The sequence below is a fragment of the Jaculus jaculus genome, chromosome 19, assembly GCF_020740685.1.
Source record: "Jaculus jaculus isolate mJacJac1 chromosome 19, mJacJac1.mat.Y.cur, whole genome shotgun sequence".
NCBI classification, from domain to species: domain Eukaryota; kingdom Metazoa; phylum Chordata; class Mammalia; order Rodentia; family Dipodidae; genus Jaculus; species Jaculus jaculus.
In genome coordinates this window covers 47,814,089-47,837,569 of record NC_059120.1, presented here as the reverse complement: position 1 = coordinate 47,837,569, position 23,481 = coordinate 47,814,089, and positions in this window count along the sequence as shown.

Here is a 23,481-nt window from a genome sequence, read left to right as displayed (position 1 = left end):
AAAAGTCGCAGTTGACCATTCACTGAAGCTACATCTGTGGAGCACACTGCTCATTCTGCAAGCATCTCAGCTTACAGAGAGTCTCTAGAGTCTCCACCCACAATCAGTTGTTTGATCCTTATATCTCAGGCAGGGATCTTTCCCTTGTCCCAGATTGATCTTCTGAGTCTCTTGAGGCTTCCGCCTCTCTATAGCAAGAACATTCAGATTCAGAAAAAAAAAAAAAAATTACTATACAACACTGGTCAGAGTCTGCCCCTCAACAGTTGTTTATGTCTCCTAAAACCTTGGGGAGTGGTTTTATGACATTTTGTGTCATCTTTTCCAGACTTCATCTTCTGCGTCTCCTGACCATCCTTGCTTTAAGAGAGAATATTTCAGTCTGGAGGAATTTGATATGTAACATATGTACATATTTATCTATCAAATATATATTTAATTGATTCATTTATATGAAACAGAGAGAAAGAAGCAGGCAAAGAGAGAGAGAGAGAGAGAGAATGAGCATGAGGCACACTAGACCTCTGCCAGTGAAACAAACTCCACATGCATGCAACCAGTTTTGTGCATCTGAATTTATATGAGTACTAGAGAATTGAAGCTGGTCTGTCTGGCTTTTCAAACAAGTGCTTTAACTGTTGAGCCATCTCTTCAGCCATCTATCAAATATTTTTTTATTGTTTTCCCATGCTTTTTAAAATTTTATTTATTTATTTAACAGATAGAGGGAGTGAGGAAAAGAGAGAGAGGGAAAGAGGCACATCAGGGCCTCTAGCCACTTCAAAGGAACTCCAGACACATGTGCTACTTTGTGCAACTGACCTACATGGGTAGTGGGGAATCAAACCTGGATCCTTAGGCTTCACAAGTAAGTTCCTTAAGTGGTAAGCCATCTCTTCAGCCTTACTTTCCCTTCTTATCCTCAAAGAATCACAGAATGCTTGACCTTACTTTACCATATTTCAGTTATAGCATTTTGAAAAAGAGATTAGAGATTTATTTATTTATTTATTTATTTATTTATTTATTTATTTATTTATTTTTAGATAGGGTCTTGCTCTAGCCCAGGCAGACCTAGAGTTCACTATGTAGTCTCAGGGTGGCCTTGAACTCACTGCAGTTCTACCTCTGCCTCCCAAGTTCTGGGATTAAAGTGTGTACCACCACACCTGGTGTGAGATTAGAGACTTTTTAGATAGGTATAGGATAGTCCTGTGCTTGGTGGAAAGATCTTTTTGTTTTTTTGTTTTGAGGTAGGGTCTCTCTTTGTTCCAGGCTGACCTGGAATTAAGTGTGTAGTCTCGGGGTGGCCTCAAACTCACCCTAATCCCCCTACGTCTGCCTCCAAAGTGCTGGGATTAAAGGCAGGTGCCAACACGCCTGGCTGGAACTATCATTTTAATATTCCTGTTACTCTAAAGACTAAGGGAGGATGATAATAAGTTCAAGGCCAGCCTAGGCTACAGAGTATATAGAGCCAAGAATACACAACTTAGTGAGATCTTGTCTCATAATAAAAAAGCACAAAGTGGGCAACGAATGCATGATGGTAGCAGAACACTTGTCTACAATGCATAAGGCACAGCACGGAAAAAAAAAAAAAAAACAACTTTATTTAGGTATCACGTGGTTATATACGTGTGCCCTAGTTGTGAAGAAAGAACCGTGACAGTGAATTTATGAGGCTAGTTGGCTAGCAGCCACACGCAGAAATCAAACTGACCACTGACCTTGGTCTACTCTGAAAGCTTTTCCTAGGTGTGAACACCAACAATATCATTGGCTTCCATGATCCTGGCTTTATCCAATTCATTGGGAGATCTTGAATATCAAGCTGAAATCCACAGAATTAACTCTTAGCAAGGGTTTTCTGGGTTGATAGATTGCCCTATACATATTGATAACATACCAATTTTTAGAACCAAATAACTCTGTGTGGTATGTAAATTAACATAACCCTCTTGCGGTTCTCCCTCTCTCTATGTCTCTCCTCCTCTCCCCTTTCCTCCTTCCTTCCCGCTTCCATCCCTTCTCCCTCTCCGCCCCCACCTCTCTCTCTCATGAGGCATTTGTTTCCATAGTTTTTGTCATAGTGGATTCAACCCATAGCAGACGGAAATGGCAAAAGAAAAACTTGTCTGTACTGAATACTATTGTCATTGCTTTCTTGTCACTAACCCTTAAATAAAGCACACATTTATTCACACAGCATTAGCATTATGTTAGATGGTATAAGTAATTGAGAAATGATCTGAAGCACAAGGGAGGAGGGGTTGTATAGGTTATTGTGAACACTACTCCATTTTATAAATGGAACTTGAGTCCTCTAGATTTTGGTATAGACTTTTCGACTTGGTTTTCACAGAACCCATTATTAGTTTCTTCATATGACATTTCAAAGTGAAGCTTTGAAGTATAATTTGGCAGCACAAAAGCATTAACCCAACTAGAGAAAGTGTCCAAAGTGAGTCTCAGTCTTGTGGGGTGGGGTCTCCCTCTGCCTCTGTGCGTCAGAGTCTGGAACACATCTCCACTCTGAGGCAATGGCAGGCCTGACTACTTAATGTTCCTGAAAGAAGGGAAGAAGAGCGCCTCAACAAATAGTATTTCTTTTAGGAATCACTTCTTCCGTCACGCCCTGGTGTTGCTTAGCTAAAGAGTAGTATATTAATTGCAGCACCATTTCATACTGGATATAACCTTTATCATTTCAGTGAACTAAGCCCATTAATAATTTCTAGGAACATTGAAAACCACAGGAAAGCCAGTAACTTCTTTTACATATATCTTCCCATGAGCCAAAATATTACAGTCTTCCATATGTCTAATTTTTATCTTAATGTACTAATAGAAAATCTTCAAATAATTTCCTGCTATTAATAATAAAATACATATAAAGCACTATAGTGATATGAAAAAATATGGGTTAATCTATACCAGCAGCTATGATAAGTGGAAGTTATACTGAAAAGTGGATCTGCCATGCAGGGTTACTGAAAGTGATGATGAGGCTTTGTCCTTTGGAACTTTTGTCAACATTATTTTAAAGCAAATAGTCATCATAACATAAAAACAAATTTTCCCAAGCACCAAAATAATTTTACGCTAGGAGAAGGTTAATTATGTGATGCTATGAAGGTGGTTTAATGAGGGACAAGAGCATAGTAAGTTGGTGTCAAAGTGTATGCCTGGAGACATGTGTATTGACCTGCCAAAAGGCAGCTGGCTAAAACTCAAAGGACTAATTAAAATTGCTAGCTCCAAAGGGCAGTGGGACTATAGCATAACATCAGCCAATCATGCAGATATGCTCCAAAACTATCACCAAAATAAATTAAAAATCAAATTGTCCTTGACCCTTCTGTTCCTCCCTTAACCAAAAACAACACGTCCCTGAGAAGAGAAGACTAAGTCCACATGCCCTGACCTTTCGTGGCGCAGTCCTCACAGGCTGTTGGTCTGCAAGAATGAAATCAGCATACAGGTAGGTCTGTGAATAAATATGCTAACAAGCACAGTGGAATTGCAATTCTGTGTCAATTTGCACTTTGCCTAAGCTGACCTCTCAAAAGAATTATGGTGGGCCAGGGAAATGGTTAATTAGATAAAGCACTTATCACCCAAGAATATGTGCCTGATCTGTAGGATCTACGTAAAGCCAGGCACTATAGCACTGTGGTCTATAAGCCCAGCATGCCTAGGGCAAGAAGGGAGAGAGAGAGAGAGACAGGAGAACCACCTGAAAACTTGAGGAATGAGGCAGAGAATAACCAGAGACACCGCCTGAAACAATGGAGAAGGTGGAGACTGACACCTGAAGTTGTTTGATCTCCGTGCTTGTGCTGTGACATGCATACAGTCGCAAATGCACACGAACACACACACACACACACACATACACACACACACACACACACACACACGTCATGCACACACATACATGGGAGTTATACGTGGAAAACAGTGGGCACCAAGGTGATTTGAAAATGAAGCGTGGCAGATGGTAAATACAAGGTTGATATATCCCCAAGATTAGCAAGTTCCTTTATTTTCAAATAGTGCAAGCTCAATTAAACATTTCTAAGAACAGAGGAGTAAAGATCACACGTATCACACACAGCATCATATATAATGGTCACAATCAATGGTACTATTTTGCTAATTTTTACTTATTTATTTGAGAGTGACTGACAGAAAGAGAAAGAGGCAGAGAGAGAGAGAGAGAGAGAGAGAGAGAGAGAGAGAGAGAGAGAGGGAGAGAGAATGGGTGCACCAGTGCTTAGAGCCACTGCAAACGAACTCCAGACGCGTGCGCCCCCTTGTGCATCTGGCTAACGTGGGTCCTGGGGAATCGAGCCTCTAACCCGGGTCCTTAGGCTTCACAGGCAAGCGTTTAACTGCTAAGCCATCTCTCCAGCCTTCAATGGTACTTTTTTTTTTATGTGATACAAGCTTCCTCATTTAATAAGGTAGGTGATTCTGAAAACAAAATAGTTGAAAAACTTAAGAGGATTTTATGTAATGTGCATATTTATGGTAAAAATTCCAACACCACCAGTTAATTTAAGGTTAATCAGTGTGAAAATTAATTACCTTAGTTACGTATAGAAACTAGTATTTGTGATCAAAAGAAAAAAAGTATGAGTAAATATTTTGGATCACTGGGTTTTGGCCAAGGGTCACCTTCTCAATAGGATGCATGCCTTCTTCGGTGAGAATACTAAACATAATTTAAATAAGCTGAGCAGGCATCTTAGATCGCTTTGTGATGTTACAGAAGTCATCTTACACTGTTAGGTATTTTATGGAAATGAGAGGTATGCCTCACAGTGCCCGGCACTACCCACACAGGGCCTTCAACGTAGGAGGAAACGATGATGCCATTAAAATGAAAGAGACTAATTGAGAGGGGACCGGGTACGATGGCGGGGGAGTTGTGAGGGTGAAAGGAGGAGTGTGGAGGAACAGGAAGGCTCACTGCTCAGCCAGTCGAACTTGAAAGCTGTGAGCTCCAGGTACAGTAAGAAGACCCTGTTTCAAGGAAAAAAGCATGAGCAACAGAGGACATCCTACATTACCTCTGGCCTCCACCAACATACACATGTGTGCAAACACCACATATACACACCATGCCACACATTATACACATGCACCGGTACACACACACACACACACACACACAGAGAGAGAGAGAGAGAGAGAGAGAGACTAAGAAGTTTATTCAGCAGTACTAAGAGAAGCAAAGCACTCCAATGAGATCGGGATGGGCTGTCCCAAAGCCGGGGGGGGGGGGGGGGGGGGGGGGGGGGGGGATGCGTTCAGTAGAGTCTGTGTTGTGGATTTTAAAGAGCTTTTATGAATAGTTAGACTGTGGTGGAATATACACATAATAAGGTAACCCTTTCTTTCCTTCCCTTTTAAGACTTTTTTTTTTTTTTTTTTTTTTCCTTCAGGGCTGGGGAGATGGCTCAACAATTTAAGGCCCGTGCTTACAAAGCTTGCCAGCAAGGGTTTAATTCCCATGTACCCATATAAAACCAGATGCACAAAGTAACAATATGTCTGGAGTTTGTTTACAGTGGCAAGAGGTCCTGGCACAGCCTATTATTACAAATGAATTAAGTATAAATATACTTAATAAAATATTAAAAATATTTTCTAAGCCAAAAAAAAAAAAAGGAAGAAAGACAAGATGTGTATTTAGGTATAGTCACTAGAGTCATAATGAACCTGATAAAGGTTACATAGCAATGACAATTTCAAGACTATATGAGAGCAAACTGTTAAGGACAGGGCCATATCCAGTTATGGCAATTATCCTCAGAATAATTAATAAAATCCTATGAGACCAGACTTTTTCAATAAAAAAAAAAAATCACCAATACATGAATTCATGTCTTTAGCTTGAACCTCTCATGGTCTCTGAGGCTCTCCTTGCTTCATCCTACCAAATGGCAAACCCAGATTCTAGCACATGATCACTTGGAAGACAAGTCATGCCCAATCCATAGCAGAAAAGTAATATGAGAAGTATGACCTGGATAACAAGGTATCCAAAATGATGACCCACCTCCTGGAATAAGAAAAACTCAGGGACTCTACAATGAATATTTAAGATATGTTTAAACAAGGAAAAACTTATAATTGTAAATTATCAAAAAGGTTTCAGTGTGCATCGAGACTTAAAACATTTTTTTTAATTTTTATATATTTTTAATTTTATTTATTTGAGAGAGAGAGAGAGGAAGAAAGAGAGAGAGAGATAGAGAGAGGGAGATGGAGATGGAGAATGGGTATGCTAGAACCTCCAGCCACTGCTAACAAACTCCAGCTGCAATGTACCATGTGCATCTGGCTTACAAGTGTTGCAGGAATCAAACCTGGATCCTTGGGCTTCACACGCAAGGACCTTACCCAATAAGCCACTCTCCAGCCTGTTTTCTGTTTTCAATTAAAAAAAAAAATGAAAAATATACACCTTAATAAAACAGAGGTTTTTATCACAGATCAATTAGTTTTAAATATCCGTGGATACACGAGAATCATTCGAAGTGAGCGTGAACCTTGCTTGCTTTCGTAACTTTTTCTTGACAATTTCCACACATAAAAGTAATTTAATTTGATCATAATCTCTCCTAATTGCTTTGCCCCTTCCCATTGTTTGTCTATCCCGGTTTATTGAACTTCTTTCCTCAGACTGTTTTGTTTTCCTATGTGATGACTGTTTTTCACTCCTGTATCATTCATGATGATGAGGAGCTCAATTTCTGGTGGTCTGATGGAAACGGTGGCAGCCACTGTGAGGACCTGTTATAATGGACACTTTGTGCCAGGAAATCAGTGTCCAGCGTCCTCCTCCCCATTCTTTGTCTCTTACATTCTTTCTGCCAGTATTTCTGCAGTGTTCCCTTAACTTAAGAGAGGATGTTATGCATGTCTTGATTGATTAGTGCTGAACACTCAAACTTCACTTATTCTTAGGACTTTGGCAAGCGTTTCGTCTTCCCAGTAGTCACTGTTACCTTCCAAAGAAGCTTCCCTAGCCAAAAAGTATGATCTAAACTCATATATGAAGATGCACAACACAAACATTTATAGGGTAATTTAATAGGCACAACATACCTATTTAATAAGTGGGCAGTAGTGGCTCCCTCCCAGGGTCTATGAGCCACACAACCATATGCTTGTGATTAGATTTTAGTTCCAGGCAGGTTTCTCTTCTATGGAACAGGTTTCAAATCCAAGCCGACGGTAGGTGCTTCCCATGATACTAGCCCTTCCACTGTTGCTCCAGTGGGCACCACTTAGCTGGACATTAGTCATTTGGAATGTAGAGTGGCTCAGCAGTTAGGAAAACATGTTAATGACATTTCTACCCAGGACACTCTACACCATAGAGCATTTTAAAGTATGCAAGCTAGGCAGGGAGGAGGAGGCGGAGTGTTCAGTTCTACCTTGTTTTTTTTTTTGTTTGTTTGTTTGTTTGTTTGTTTGGTTGGTTGGTTGGTTGTCTTGTTTTGTTTTTCTTATGGTCCTGATAATAATGAGTTTGTTGTATTCTACCTAGCTCAATTTGTGTTTACTTGGCTTTTTAGTTTTTTGTAACACAATAAACTTGGTAGTGATGTTAAGGTTCATGAACGTCATGATTTGAATTACGTCTTCACAAAAGACAGTGTAGGGCTGGAGAGTTGGCTCTGAAGTTAAGGCGCTTGCCTGCAAACCCTAACTACCCAAGTTCATTTCCCCAGTACGTAAAGCTAGATGGGCCAAATGGGGCCTACACACATGGAGTCGGTTTGCAGCAGCTAAAGGCCCTGTTGTACCATTCTGTGTCTTTCTACCTGCAGAGCTGTGTGACATCAAATGGCTCTGGCCAACCAGTGTGGACTAATTTGGCAGAGAATTCTTTTATATGTGGATAAAACTACTAAGACATTTAATAAAATAGTGAGTATTTACTTTTAATTTTAATTTATTTTATTATTTTGTTCTTTTTATTTATTTATTTGAGAATGACAGACAGAGAGAAAGAGGCAGATAGAGAGAGAGAGAGAGAAAAAGAGAGAGAGAGAGAGAGAGAGAGAGAATGGGTACTCCAGGGCTTCCAGCCACTGCAAACGAACTCCAGATGCGTGCACCCCCTTGTGCATCTGGCTAACGTGGGTCCTGGAGAATCAACCCTCAAAACGGGACCTTAGGCTTCACAGGCAAGCACTTAACTGTTAAGCCATCTCTCCAGCCCGGAAGTTACTTTTTATTTTATTTTAATTTAATTAATTTATTTATTTATTGGAGAGAGAGAAAGGATGGGTGTGCCAGGGCCTGTAGCCACTGCAAACAAACTCCAGATGCATGTATCACCATGTGCATCTGGTTTATGTGGGATCTGGAGAGTTGAACCTGGGTCCTTAGGCTTTGCAGGCAAGTGCCTTAACCACTAAGCCAGCTCTCCAGCCCACCAGTAGTTACTTTTTAATAACAAGCATTAAATGTGTTCTTTATTATTTTTGTTTTATTTTTATTTATTTATTTGAGAGTGACAGAGAAAGAAAGAGAGGAGGGGGCAGAGAAAGAGAGAATGGATTCACCAGGGCCTTAAGCTACTAAAAATGAACTCCAGATGCTTATGCCACCTCGTGCCTCTGGTTTACGTGGTTACTGGGGAATCGAGCCTTGAACTCTGGTCCTTAGTCTTCACAGGCAAGCTCTTAACCACCATACCATCTCTCCAGCCCTTTGTTATTTTAATTTTTGAACAGGCAAGTAACAATGAGAAATCTGACATGTTGATCACTGTTATATATTATCTTTCACTTTTTTCTACTATAACACCAGGAATTAAAAAAAAAAAAATAGAAGTAAAGGATCTGAAGATAAAATGGTATATTTATAAGAATTAATCAAGTAAATAATGTAATTGAAAGGTAATAAGTGTGCACTTCCTTAAATAATATTCAGTAAAGTAAAACTTTCCAGAGATGTTTCGTTCAAGGAGCTTTAACACTCTTATTTAAGTGTGTGTGTGTGTGTGTGTGTGTGTGTGTGTGTGTGTGTGTTGCCTTAGGTATAGGGCTAGAATTTTCTTTATTTTTTTCCCTTTGCTATATTGTCTTGTCTTGATTTAGATTTTGCTTTCCTTCAAGATATTTATAGGTTTTTTTAAATTTTTATTTTATGAAGTTAGCTTAGAAAGACAATGAGCTATTCTGACAGATGCTTTCTGCCAGCTTCAAAAGACAGCATCAAATTAACCTTCGCTTTATGTACCTACATAGAGGAAAGTGGTGCTTTTAGGAAAGGAAGGAGGAGTTGCATTCAATCTAAGGTAAATAGCAAAGTCATATAGGAAGCCATTTCATTGAGAATACTCATATCAATACTAACTTGTTCATATATTTGATTCATATTTTCAATAACTATACTAAAATATCAAAGATTTGGTTCAAACAAATAGTTTCAGAAGTATATATTCAAAGCAAAGAAAAGGCATGTGAACTATCTAAGTGAGAAAGGATTACTTTTCACATGTATGTGAGTGTGGTTTGCACATGTGTGTAGTATGTATATTTGCACGTGTGTGAGTACATGTGTCTGTGAGCACGCTTATGGAGGCCGGGCGTTGCTGTCAGGTGTCTTTCTCAACTCTCCCCACTTTTCTTTTAATTTTTTTCTCTTCTCTTCTCTTCTCTTCTCTTCTCTTCTCTTCTCTTCTCTTCTCTTCTCTTCTCTTCTCTTCTCTTCTCTTCTCTTCTCTTCTCTTTCCCTCCCTCCCTCCCTCCCTCCCTCCCTCCCTCCCTCCCTCCCTCCCTCCCTCCCTCCCCCTCTCTCTCTCTCTCTCTCTTTCTTTCTTTCTTTCTTTCAGAGCCACAGACACACAGAGAAAGATGCAGACAGAGAGAGAACGAGCAAGAATGGGTGTGCCAGGGCCTCCAGCCATTGCAAATGAACTCTAGCTGCATGTACTTACTACCTTGTGAATCTGGCTTACGTGGGTCCTGGGGAATCGAGCCTTGAACTGGGATTCTTAGGCTTTGCAGGCAAGCACTTAACTGCTAAGCTATTTCTCCAGCGCCCCCCCCCCCTTTTTTTTTCTATTTTTAAATCTACTTTTCTCACTAAAGCCAGAGCTTATCCATTCTGATGGTCTAGCTATCTCCTCGGCCTGGGTATTCTTCTTCCTTGACTTCCCAGCATGGAGCTTAAAACATCTGGGTTTTCTGTAAATCCTTAGGGTCAGAACTCCTTCTTCATGTTTGTGCTGTAAGCCCTTGCTGAATCAAGGAAGCCATCTCTTCAGCCCCTAAATGATAACATTGTAAACTGCATCCCTTACAAAACATATTGGCATATTTATAACACAATGTAAAACACATCATGCCAAAGAGCTGTATTTTAAATATTTAAACTTTGTTTTGCAACTCTAGCATTGCGATGGTTAAATTTGTGTCAACTTGATCTGTTTAGGAATCCACAGACATTCCTCATAAATGGGTCTCTGAGGCTGCTTCCAGGAAGGATTAACTAAACAGGAATCCTTCCCTCAGGGTGAGCCCTTCCCACAGAGTGGGCTGTCCCTCTGGGGGTAGGGGGTGGGGGAAGGGGGTGGGGGAGAGGGGGAGGGGGGACTTTATCTAAAGAAGCTCTTGGGAGGACAGTATCCTCCCCGGACCTGGCTGCCAGTGCTGCTTGCTGTTCACTGTTTGCTGTTTTCCAGTGTGGACTGAAGACCAGCATGGACTGAAGAGCAGCGTCTCTGCAGAGACCTCCAGGCCTTCAGTGCCCGATGGGGACTGCTGAGGCCTCCAGCCTCGTGGACTGAGCAGCTACCAGGTTCCTTGACTCTCAGGCCTGCAATCTGCCTCAAAGTAATCCAATAATTTCCCTTTTTAATACAATTCATGCTATCACTTCTGTTCTGGTAAAGAACCCTGAGTAATATAAGCATATTTTTAATTCATAAATAAACTAGTGTCCTTTAAAAGAGCTAAATAGCAGTATGTAATACTCTAGAGAGTGTGAGTAAGGTCTTCACCTTAGCAGGAAAACCACCTAAAATTGACATAAAGCAACATGAGTAATGTTGATTTGTGTTCACAAGTACTATGGTAGGCAAGCACTTTACCATTGAACGTTGGATATGCAGCCCAAAATGTTGATATATGCCCCCCAAAGTATCTAGTAGATCTTACAGCAAGTTTGCCAAGAGTGTATGGCCAATTTCCCTGTAGCAGTTCTTCACGATAATAAGACTGGCCATGGAGATGTGTACATCTTTGGCTCACTGTTGTGTTAAGGAACATGGATGTGGAGCTGATAAAGGCACTTCTGTATGGCGTGGAATCACACTACCAAGTTCTTCTGACTACGGCTCAACGCTGGGTTCATGCTCTGTCCCAAGTAGCCCACTTTTGTTAAGAATTCTGCTAGTCACTGAGAAGATTCAGTCAGTAAAATGCTTACCAAACATGAAAAAGGGTCTGATTTCAGATGGCCAACACACAAGTAATATCGGGGCATGGCAGTGAGCATCCTTAAACTCCGTGCTGCAGAAGTGGGGATGGGGGGGGGATAGGGGAGGGAGGTGGAGTGTGGGGGATAGGGGAGGAATCTGGGGGGATAGGGGAGGACTTCTGTACTTTGCTGGCCAACTAGTTCAGCTGAATGTGTGAGCTCTAGGTTCTCTGAGAGACCCAGTCTCAAAAGTAGTTACGTTAGAACCAAGCATGGTGTTGCACACCTTTAATCCCAGCACTTGGGAGGCAGCGGTAGGAGGATGGCCGTAAATTCAAGGCCACCCTGAGACAACTGCATAGTGAATTCCAGGTCAGCCTGGGATAGAGTGAGACCCGACCTCGAAAAACCAAAAATAAAGAATAAAAATTAAAAATATAAATTACATTAGGGATGGGGAAATGGCTCAGAGATTATTGGAAAAGACTACCAGCTCAGGTTCAATTCCCCAGTACCCATTCAAAGCTAGATTTGATGCAGAAAATGGATAGTTTACTCACACCTGCTTAAACTCTCCCTCTCTCTCTCTCTCTCTTTTTTTTTTTTTTTTTTGATTTTTCGAGGTAGGGTCTCACTTTAGCCCAGTCTGACCTGGAATTCTCTGTGGAGTCTCAGGGTGGCCTTGAACTCCTTCCTCTGCCTTCCGAATGCTGGGATTAAAGTTGTGTGCTGCCACACCTGGCTCTTTTCTCTCTCTTTTTCACATGTTCATGTTCTCACTATTTCTCTTGCAAATTAATACCTTATTTTAAAAATAACAAAGTAGAGAGAAGTTGAGGAAGAGCCCTGGCATTCTAACCTTGACCTTGGCCTCACAAGCACACCCAGCCTTTGATGTCCCATTTGCTCTGTTCCTTAATTCTTTGCTAGGAATGATAGCTGGCATAGAAATGCTTGCTTGTGATGATCTGCTCACATTCTCACCTGGCACAAAGTAAAAGAACACAGAAAACATCATTCTGTGTAAAAAAAAAAAAAAAAAAAAAAAACGCCAGGCACAGGCAGGAAGACTTTGTTTCCATGGATAAGGAAAAACAAAACGGCTGTGTGCAGCGGGTGGTTCACAGTGGAGGGATGTGAGAGCAAAGCACAACTTCCTGTGGAGCATGAAAAGGCACTGCGACTAGGCAGAAGTTGTGATAACAATGAGGATGCACTTTTCACTTTAAAATGCTGTACTTTCGGCTGGGTGTGGTGACACACGCCTTTAATCCCAGTGCTTGGGAGGCAGAGGTAGGAGGAGCACCATGAGTTTAAGGCCACCCTGAGACTACATAGTGAATTCCAGGTCAGCCTGGACTAGAGTGAGACCCTACCTCAAAAAAGCCAAAAAAAAAAAAAAAAAAAAAAAAAATTGCTGGATGTTATGGTATGTGACTTTCACCTGCCTTAGAAGAAGGAAGTAGCATCCTGTGTGTGGTGACTGCTCCCGTCCCTTGCTTAAGTGTCATATCCAGATATCCTCCCACGGTCACTTCTCTGCACCACAGATAATGGGAATAAAGCTTTCTGCTGAAACTCACACTTTGATGAGTCAGTTCACACACGAGCATAGTAGAAAGATAAATAAGTGTCCACCACCAAGCTTAGACTTTAAATCCCTTTTCTGGTAACATAGTTTGAAACAATTGCATAATGTAAGTTTTAAATTTCTTTTCCACCTTGTTTTATATCATTTACATATTCTGGGTACAAGAAACTGTATACTTCCTAGTTTATTATTCAAATCGATATAAGACATTTTGTGTTGCCAAAACAAAAAATGTATCACATATTTTAATAATAATTTTCAAATTGGAAATAAATATGTCAATTTTTCCTCACCTTTTTTTGAGGGGGGTTCTATTTTTGGAGATAGAGTCTCACTCTACCCCAAGCTAACCTGGTATTCACTATGTAGTCTCTGGGTGGTCTTGAACTCACAGCGATCCTCCCACCTCTGCTTTCCTAGTACTGGGATTAAAGGCGCGTGCCACCATGCCTGGCTTCTCACCATTTTTTTAGATTAAAATGAGTTTTATTTCTCAGGTCAGGCAATTTTTATTCAGTCACACACAATTATTTTGGAACCAAAGATAAAACTTTGAAATAGTTATTGCTTTCTATAATTTTATTTGAATCCTACAATTCAAATTTCAGAAATTCTAACTTCTTTAAATGCAGTAAATCAGGACTATATGGTCTTAGATTTTCCATCTGGGCCAGATAATTAAATTGACATATGATTCTTTAATAGCGCATGTGTCCATAAACAACTGAACAGCTAAAGAGTACATGGTATGCATATAAACAATGGACTTACATTCATCTCTAAAGAAAAATGGAAACATGTTATTTGCAAGAAAATGTATGGAATGGGAAATATATTAAGTGAAGTAATCTGGACTAAAAAAGACAAATATTTATTTTCATAAGTAGAATCTAGATCATATATATATATATATATATATATATATATATATATACACACACACACATTGTAATAGCTGTGTGAGTGTGTATGTGTGTCTGTGTGTGTGAAAGAGAGAATGTGTGCATATGTTTCAAGAGAGTAAAACAGGAACAAATTAAGAAAGCCTACCAGTAGGAGGGGAAAGAATGTGAAATAAAAACAAATTACCTGAATCACTTTTATGAAAATGTATAATGAAACCGATCACTTTGTACAATGAACATATGCTAATAAAAATTTTATAAAGAAAAGGCTGTTTCAAAGCAAGCCCATTAAAACGTTAAACAGGAGGGCAGTGTGCAAGCCTAAATTTTATGTGACATAGATGCACTCATAAGAAAATAAAGCAATAGAACCTAAATGGTTTTTTTTTTAATATATTTGGTTGAGCAAGGGGAGAAAATCATGTAAAGTGAGATAAATTATGTGAAGAAGCTAAAGAAAGATAAGCACAACCGTAACAAGTTTTATTTGGATGTGATTCCGCTGGCCATGTCGCACTGTCTAAGCATGTTTCCTTTCTCCTGGACTGCAAAATGGCTCTCTTTCCATAGGTATTTCTACTTCCTGCTTTTGGAATGAAGGATCAAGTCTCCTATCTGCAGTTCTCATGTGCTTCTACTCGTGAAAATCCTTATGCTAAAACCTGCGATCTTTTAGCGTCTCCTTTACCTGTGACGAGCTCCACAATGTTATTCCCATTCTGCTTCCTTATTTCAATACTTCCACCCCAGAGGTAACTGCAGCTTTATTATCATTCGGTGCATATCCTTTACCTTACACCTGTTAAAAAGTAATGTGCCACCTTTAATCTTCATGTAATGGGGAATGTTTTGTTTTGCTTGTTCATGTGTGTTGATACACGTGAGTGGGTATATTTGTATCATCGTTGCATGAACTCTACTTCTCATCCCAGATCACACAGTGACATCATAACAACAGAATGATTTCTTCAGTTGCAGATTGGTGAACCAAGGGGTGTTGTTGGGCCTTCTTACAGGAATGTGGGGAGAGATTAAAGTAGGAAGCGTGACCCACAAACAGTGGTATAGCTAAACAGACTAAACTATTGCCTGGGAAGATTGACAAGTGGTAAAAGGTGCTTACTTGCTAGCTAGCTGCCAGCTAAAGTTTCATTTCCCATTACTCAAGGAAAGTAAAGCTAGATGATGAAAGTGTTGCATATGTCTGGACTTTGTTTTTAGGAGCAAGAGGCACAGCATGCCAATGCTCCTGTCGCTCCATCCCTCCTCCCCTCCCTCCCTTCTTCTCTCCCTCACTCCCTTTCTCCCTCACATCCTCCTTCCCTCTCTATCTCTATTTCTCTCGCTCTTTTGTAAATAATAAAATGCTTTTTAACTCTCCCTAGCATGGAAGGAAAATTTCCCTTAGCTGCCAAGGAATTCCCTTTCATTTAACTTCTATCATCTGCGTACCTTTGCACTAGCCGAGACCACCACATGCTACTGGAGTAGTTACTTCCAAGTGTAGGAGTGAGCAGGAAGAAAATGGTGTCTTGGATCTGTGGTGAAGCTCTAGGACTTGGCCCCAACCCTTCTTTAGACAACAGGTGCATGTGATGTAGGGTCACTTGCAGGTAGTCACAGCTGCTCCGAATAAAATGGTTACATCTACAAAATCATGGCCAAGAGCAGTCAGGAATGTTATGTTTTCTTTTAAGAGTTTTATAGTTTGGAGTGTTGTGTTTGGGACTTAATTTCAAGTTGATTTTAGTGCATGCTACAAAACAGGAGATAATTCCAATCTTTATCAGTTAGATGAACAATGTTGCCAGCATTATTTGTTAAAGAGATGGTAAATATCACATGTCCTCACACATATTTATTTACTGACTTGGATCAGTTAGAGTTTAGTGTAAATGGTAGTAAGCATCACAAGTATAGGCATAGAAATTAGAAGTGATTAGAGGGTAACCAGGGAGGGATGAGAGGAGAGGATACTTGACCGATTAGGTAAGAGATATTCAGGAGGTAGAAGGGTCTTCGGTGGGAAGAAAAAGGGAAGGAGAGTGAGGAGAACTACAAAAACTAATGACAACACGAATCAGTGCCATAGGAAAATTCCTCCTGGATATCATTCTACAAGATACAGCCCTCAAGGGGCTGGGGAGATGGCTTAGCAGTTAAGGTCCTTGCCTGCAGAACCAAAAGCCTAGTTCAGCTTCCCCAGGGCCCATATAAGCCAGATGCACAAGGTGGCACATGCATCTGGAGTTCATTTGCAGCAGCTGGAGGCCCTGTTGTGCCCACTCTCTCTCTCTCAAATAAAAAATATATATATATGAAAAGAAGATATAACCCTCAATAAAAGGTCTGTGTGTGAAGGCATGGGGAGGATGTTGGGGGGGTGTTCCAGAAAGCCATTGTAGAAAGTGGAGAAAGCTGAATCCTAAATGCATTTGCTCTGATGACAAATCCCAGGGCCAGAATTGGGTTACCTATCCCCATAAGCTATTAGTAGGAGTCCCATGAGGTCCCCAAAACAAAGATGAGACCAGACAATGGTAAGAACTTCAGTGTCCCCAAAACAATACAGGCCATTACCAAAGCTATTGGTTACACACCACAGATAAAAGGTAAGATCTTACTGCTGAAGAAACCATCAGCTACATAGATCTTCCAGAAAACAGGCTGGAACTGAGAAGGAAACAAATTCCCTCCTGACTAGCCCTCACAGGACTGGGCAGTTCTATGGAGGTCACTGGCTATCAACAGCATGTGAATAGGCAGGGGATCTTGCAGGCTATGAATTCAACAAGCCAGGCAAGAAGTACACACCTGTGAAACAGTGACATACAGCCTATGCAGGTAACCAACTATTCTCAGATTGGACATGAGGCCCTCTCAGTGGTAGAGAATTCATACCTGGTATTGGGAACCAAGTCAGATTCCATCAATAGGAAACTCATAAGCTTCAATTTAAAGCCCCCAAGACTCTTTGCCTGAGAAAAGTGGGTACACACATCAAAAAAGTCTCTTACATAACTATGTTTTTTCACCTATAATCCTACCTTCTCTCACTTTTGGTTGGAGAACCTGTCTTATTTTGTAGTTGGCAGAAAATACTGGGGAGAACCAAGATCCATCGTTATCACATAAAAATGTAGGTGATTGGGCTGGAGAGATGGCTTAGCAGTTAAGCGCTTGCCTGTGAAGCCTAAGGACCCTGGTTTGAGGCTCGGTTCCCCAGGTCCCACGTTAGCCAGATGCACAAGGGGGCGCACGCGTCTGGAGTTCGTTTGCAGAGGCTGGAGGCCCTGGAGCGCCCATTCTCTCTCTCCCTCTATCTGTCCTTCTCTCTATGTCTGTCGCTCTCCAATAAATAAATAAAAATTTAAAAAATATGTAGGTGACTGCTTACCATGAGATGTGTATCCTCTACCCCATTTGCATGGGCCCAGGAGACATTGCAGAGGAAGGAGCACCACAAGGACTGCTCTCACTGCTAGCTTGACAACTAGCTCCAGGCTGATGATGACAGACACCATGGCCACTGAAAACACTTAAAGTAGCAACCCCGAGACTACAGAAAAGCCAACGCTAAATAAGACTTGTAATGCACCTGCTAAGGTTCAGAGAACATTGCTAAAGAGGGGTGGAAATATGGTTAGAGCTATAGGGTGGGTAAGAACATCCCTGGGAAACTCTCTTAGCAAAAGACTGACTGAGGTCTTCACACATAGTGAATTCCAGGGCAGTCTGGGCTAGAGTGAGACCTTACCTTGAGAAAACAAAATAAGTAAGTAAAATAGAAACCAAACAAAACCCCTACTCAGATTATAGTGAAATTATGTTAAATATCTACATATGCATTAATGTACATAGAATCTACACACATATTTTTATATATTTTTCCATTAAGAATATATATATATATATATACACATTAGATGATAGATAGATAGATAGATAGATAGATAGATATAATAACTTACTATTTTGTAATTTCTTAAGCAAAAAATGATTCCCCTACTTTTATTATTTGTTTCCAAGTGTTTTTCACCTATTCACTGTGCCTATTTTAGGCAAAATTTTTACACTTACTATGAAAATGATCTTGAGATTTGGTTATGAATTAACATAAATCTGTATATTTATTTAAGTAGCACATAAGTTACTTTTCATGTCGATGTGACCCAGCAACCAGTAAGACTAAACTTTATAGAAGAGGGTTAATATTGGGTTTACAGTTCCAAAGAATTCTGTCCACTATGGTGGGGTGTATGGGGGCTGGAGAGAGATGATGGCAAGGCAAGAGAAACTAGCTCGTCATATTGCAACCACACTCAAGAAAACAGAAAAACATATATTTGCCTTTTCATATCAACATTACATATACAGTTTTAAAGGCATGACAAGAATTGGCATGTTTACTTAATTCATCATCTTAAAGATCAACATTGATCGCTACCTGTATCTCACCTGTGATTTTTGTTATGCCATGGTGATTTCCTTTGTACATATTTCTGTGATTGTTTAATCATAAAAGTATGTTGAACTTGGCATATTCATTTACTTGTGTGCTCAAATGACTCTTGTCCTTTATTCAATTAATATACTGTATCACAGCCATTGGTTTTGTATGTTGAATCACTCTTGCATCCAAGTGATAAATCTAACTTTGTCTTGATGTTCAATCTTGTTATTGTACTTGTGGTACTGATTTAGGAGTAACTTGATGGGAATGTTTGTCTGTATAGTCATCATAGACAGGAGTCTGTGTTTTTCCCTTTTACACTACTCTTGACTATCTTTGTTGTCAAGATACTACTACCATTTTTTTTTTTTACTATTCTAGTGTTTAGTATTTAGACTTCTTTCACTTTTTTTAAAAATTATTTATTTGAGAGTGACAGAGAAATAGGCAGAGAGAGAGAGAGAGAAAGTGAGAGAGAGAGACTGTGAGGGCCAGGGCCTCCAGCCACTGCAAACGAACTCCAGATGCGTGCACCTCCCTGTGCATCTGGCTAACGTGGGACCTGGGGAATTGAGCCTCGAACCAGGTTCTTAGGCTTCACAGGCAAGTGCTTAACCGCTAAGCCATCTCTCCAGCCTGTATTCTTTCACTTTTATAGAATTGTTTTTTAAAAAATAATATTTAATTCTCTTGAAAATGAGATGCTATTTCTTTCCTTGTTATTAAGTAAAAACATTGTATGGACACATCGTAAGTTGGTATGATCACTTCCCTCCTTCCTGACTCCATTGCATTGAGGGCCCAGGAGTTGCTGAGAACTCAATTCTGCCATATTTAAATGAACTCTCCTCTTTGTGTTTTTGGGAGACTCAGAAAGAATTGGCATTAATTGTTCTTGAAATATTTAGTAGAACCAAGAAGACTTTTGTCCTCAGAGTGTTAATTAATGACTTTCAAAAGTTCCATATCCAATAACATCTTACTAATAATTAGGTTTCAGTTGTCCAGAGCAATACAACCTTTTAAATAATTATCTGATGTCACTCTTTAGACCCCCTGTCATATGAATGAAACCAAAAGCTTCTGAGTTACATCCCAATAGACCAGAAGTTCATAAAAAGCACTGAATTAGTTAAAACCTATACCATGAGACAGAACTGGGACAATGGTTAAAATGCAATGAGAGGATGGTTGCATGGATCCCTGAACCCACTTACACCATGACACCCCCAGTGTTGGAGTTATAGTTAGGATGATCAGCATGAGTTTGAAGCCACCCTGAGACTATATAGTAAATTCCAGGTCAGTCTGGACTACAGTGAAACCCTACCACAATAAATAAATAAATAAATAAATAAATAAATAAATAAATAAATGTAAATAAATAAACAAATAATGAAAGAAAATAAACAAAACAAAAAAGAGACATTTTAAAACATAAATTTTAAGTACAAGGGTTAAGATAAAGTGAGATCCTCAGGAAGAAAATGAGAAACATTTGAAAGCATGGGCATACCTCACTTCATTGCCTTCTCAAAAGCTTGGTAAGGAACCTAAGTGAGATAATAAGGCGGTGTGTGAAGGGCACCTGACATGAATACTATTGCTGTGGTTAAACTTTACATCACAAGAAGGCTGGAAGTCAGGACATCTTCATGGTAACCTTAGTTAACAGTGCCCTTTATGATAGTCTCATAAACCATCCAGGAACCTCTCCCCAGTGCCATGAACATTCAGGTATATGCCTGACATATTGTTAAATGCTCTTAAAGGAAATATTGTCCCTATGCATACAGACTCTTAACATGTTTTGTTTTGTTTTTTTTTTTCATTTTTATTTATTTATTTGAGAGTGACAGACAGAGAGAGAAAGAGGGAGAGAGAGAGGCCAGGGCCTCCAGCCACTGCAAAGGAACTCCAGACGTGTGCGCCCCCTTGTGCATCTGGCTAACATGGGTCCTGGGGAATCGAGCCTGGAGCCGGGCTCCTTAGGCTTCACAAGCATGTTCTCCACCGCTAAGCCACCTCTCCAGCCCCTAGCATGCATTGTGCTGGAATCATACATTTTCAGCTGGTGAACGACTTCAGACAGATTGCAGAATGAAGGATTCCTTTCCTTTCTCACGACCCGGATTTTTACCTGCCTCCTTACACTCAGGCTAAAAATCATTGCATGATTATTCCTGGGTAGCATGATCATTCTGAGTAAGTCAAGATCCAGCTCCTGTTTACTCTCTCTTAAGACGTCAACAAATCAGAGTCATGATTCAACACAATTTCGCTTGGTGGACCAGTGAGTGAATGGGGTCACTTATAGGAACTTGGGGGGCGGGGTTAACGACAGCAGCATGGATGACGCAAAAGCAGTTCCCTCACTGAAATGTCCCGCAGGAGCATGATGATTTCCCACGGCTGCGCGGCTGGAATCCTGCCTTCAGCTCATCTTCCACCTCCGCCCCAGACCAGGCAGTTGCATGATGTGCGCGAGCTGATGTCAGCCTGTTCAGGCGGGGGTGTGATCACTCTCCATCTGTCCTTCTAAGGGGAATTTCAAAAGTCCTTTTGACAACAACATTGCCATAGTTACCGCTCCATAGCCCTGTTTATTCATTATCGGTCCTAGGTGTCCAAAGTACTATGCAGGTGAACTGTTCCACATTGCTCTTGCTCATGTTAATCTGGGAGGGAACCCCTTTACCGTAATATATGTGTATTCCATTTCAATAAAATATGAAGAATATTCAGCCAAGTCATTTCATATTTTTTGGTAAATATTCATATTCTCTATACCACATATCCTAAAGTAAATTATGTTTCACAGAAGAAAATGGAGTACATGGCTTTTATATTTCTACCCTTAATCATTTCGTACGCTATGAATAAAATTAAAAATGGATGAGTTATATTGATTATAGTTTTACTCCTAAATAATTGCATATGATTTTTTATTTTCCAAGATTCATAGAAATGAATAATGATGCTTTCAAAGAAATATATTAAGGTTGAATCAAGCTCAGCTCATTTTATTGAAAAATATATTATTTAGTATCAATTGCATTAAAACTTAAAATGTTATAAAGTACAAATTTGAAATTAAATACTATTATAAGAAGATAATTTGTCATCAGTAGTTTCTTACTTATATACAATCTTCTATATTTTCATAAGTGGTAGAGACTTATTAATATATTCCAATAGCCTTAAAATGTTTATACTAATAAATATAGTCAAAATACATATATTTATATAGCAGTAATGGTGCATTAATAACTTATGATAGCATAAGCTTTTTTTAAAGGAACTTTATTTATTTATTTGATAGAGATAGATAGAGGCAGTTAGAGAGAGAGAATGAGTGTGCCAGGGCCTTCAACCACTTCAAATGAACTCTAGACTCACGTACCACGTTGTGTGTCTGGCTTATGAGGGTCCTGGGGAATCAAACTTGGGTCCTTTCACTTTTCACACAAGCACTCTAAACTTTAATCTATCTCTCCATCCTAGCATAAACTTTTTATTAAGATGTATCTTTGTGCAGTTTAAAAATATTCTTTCAGCCGGGCATGATAGCACACGCCTTTAATCCTAGCACTTGGAAGACAGAGGTAGAAGGATTGCCATGAGTTCAAGGACACCCTGAGACTACACAGTGAGTTCTAGATCAGCCTAGGCTAGAATGAGACTCTACCTTGAAAAAAATAAATTCCTTCAAAAAGTCCTACAATACCAAGAAAGTACACATGATAGTAGCTCAAAAATATCTGTTTCTTTAGATATTAAGTCTTTCATGATATCTTTAGTCTTAGTAGATCTCTTAGAATTTTAATGTGAAAATAACGTTCTCATTTGATAAATTCCTTGTTTTTTTAAAAAATATTTGATTCACTTAATTAATTAATTTGACAGAAGGAGAGAGAGAGAGAGAGAGAGAGAGAGAGAATGGGAATGCCAGGGCCTCCAGCCACTGCAAACGAACACCAGACACATTCACCCCCTTGTGTAACTGGATAACATGGGTCCTGTGGAATCGAACCTGGGTCCTTTGGCTTAGCAGGTGTAGCAGACAGATTCAGGTTCACTGAGATGAACTTTCAGACCAGGCACAGTTATGCAGGAAGGGATTTATTGAAGCTTACAGATTCAGGGGAAGTTCCATAATGGCAGAAGAAGCTGGCCTGCCTTCACAGGACCAAACAGGGAGAGAGAAGCACAAGCCTAAAAGTCAAAAGCCACAGCACATTTCAGGAACAATAGCTAGGCACACCTTGCGTATCTTTAGATTGAAATCTGAAATCCACTATCACACCTTAAGATCACCCAGTGACATTGCCTCCAGCCAGGTAGCCAGCAGATGCAAACTACAAACAATAAAGAACTGAATATATTGGGGGCCATCTATTCTATTCAAACCACCACAGCAGGCAAATGCTTTAACTGCTAAGCCATCTCTCCAGCCCAAATTCCTTAATTTTTGGCTGTTGCCATAGGACTCTGTGTATGTGTGTGTGTGTGTGTGTGTGTGTGTGTGTGCATTCTTCAAATTTTAAATATATCTGAGAATGTTCTAAAGAGAAAAATTCATAGATAGCTGTTCATGTTCATTTTTCCCAGAATATTTTCTAAGAAATGTGATCAGAATTTCTTTCACATAAATTATTACTTGCTACACTTGGTAGATGACATATCAATCAATAAATCAATATTTTAATGGCTATAAAGTTTGTAATATTCTGATTTCATGGACATGATTTAGTATAGCTGAAATATTTATGTCAAATATAAAATATCTTGATTAGGTGTGTTTTGAAAGAACAGAAATACTAACAAGGTTGCTTAAGTTCTTATGTTTGAAGGGCAACAGGAGTGACATTTAGGCAGTATATTTGCTAATATAAGTACAAATAGCAGATGCTCTCCAATGTATTTTTTAAAACCAATATTAATAATGCAAAATGTATTTATTCTTATCCTTGGATTCATGCTTTTTCTTGGATATGAAACATTATTTTTTTTTTTAAATAGATTTGGGTCTTGGAGAGATGGCTCAGTTATGCTTTCCTCTGAAGTCTAAGAATCTA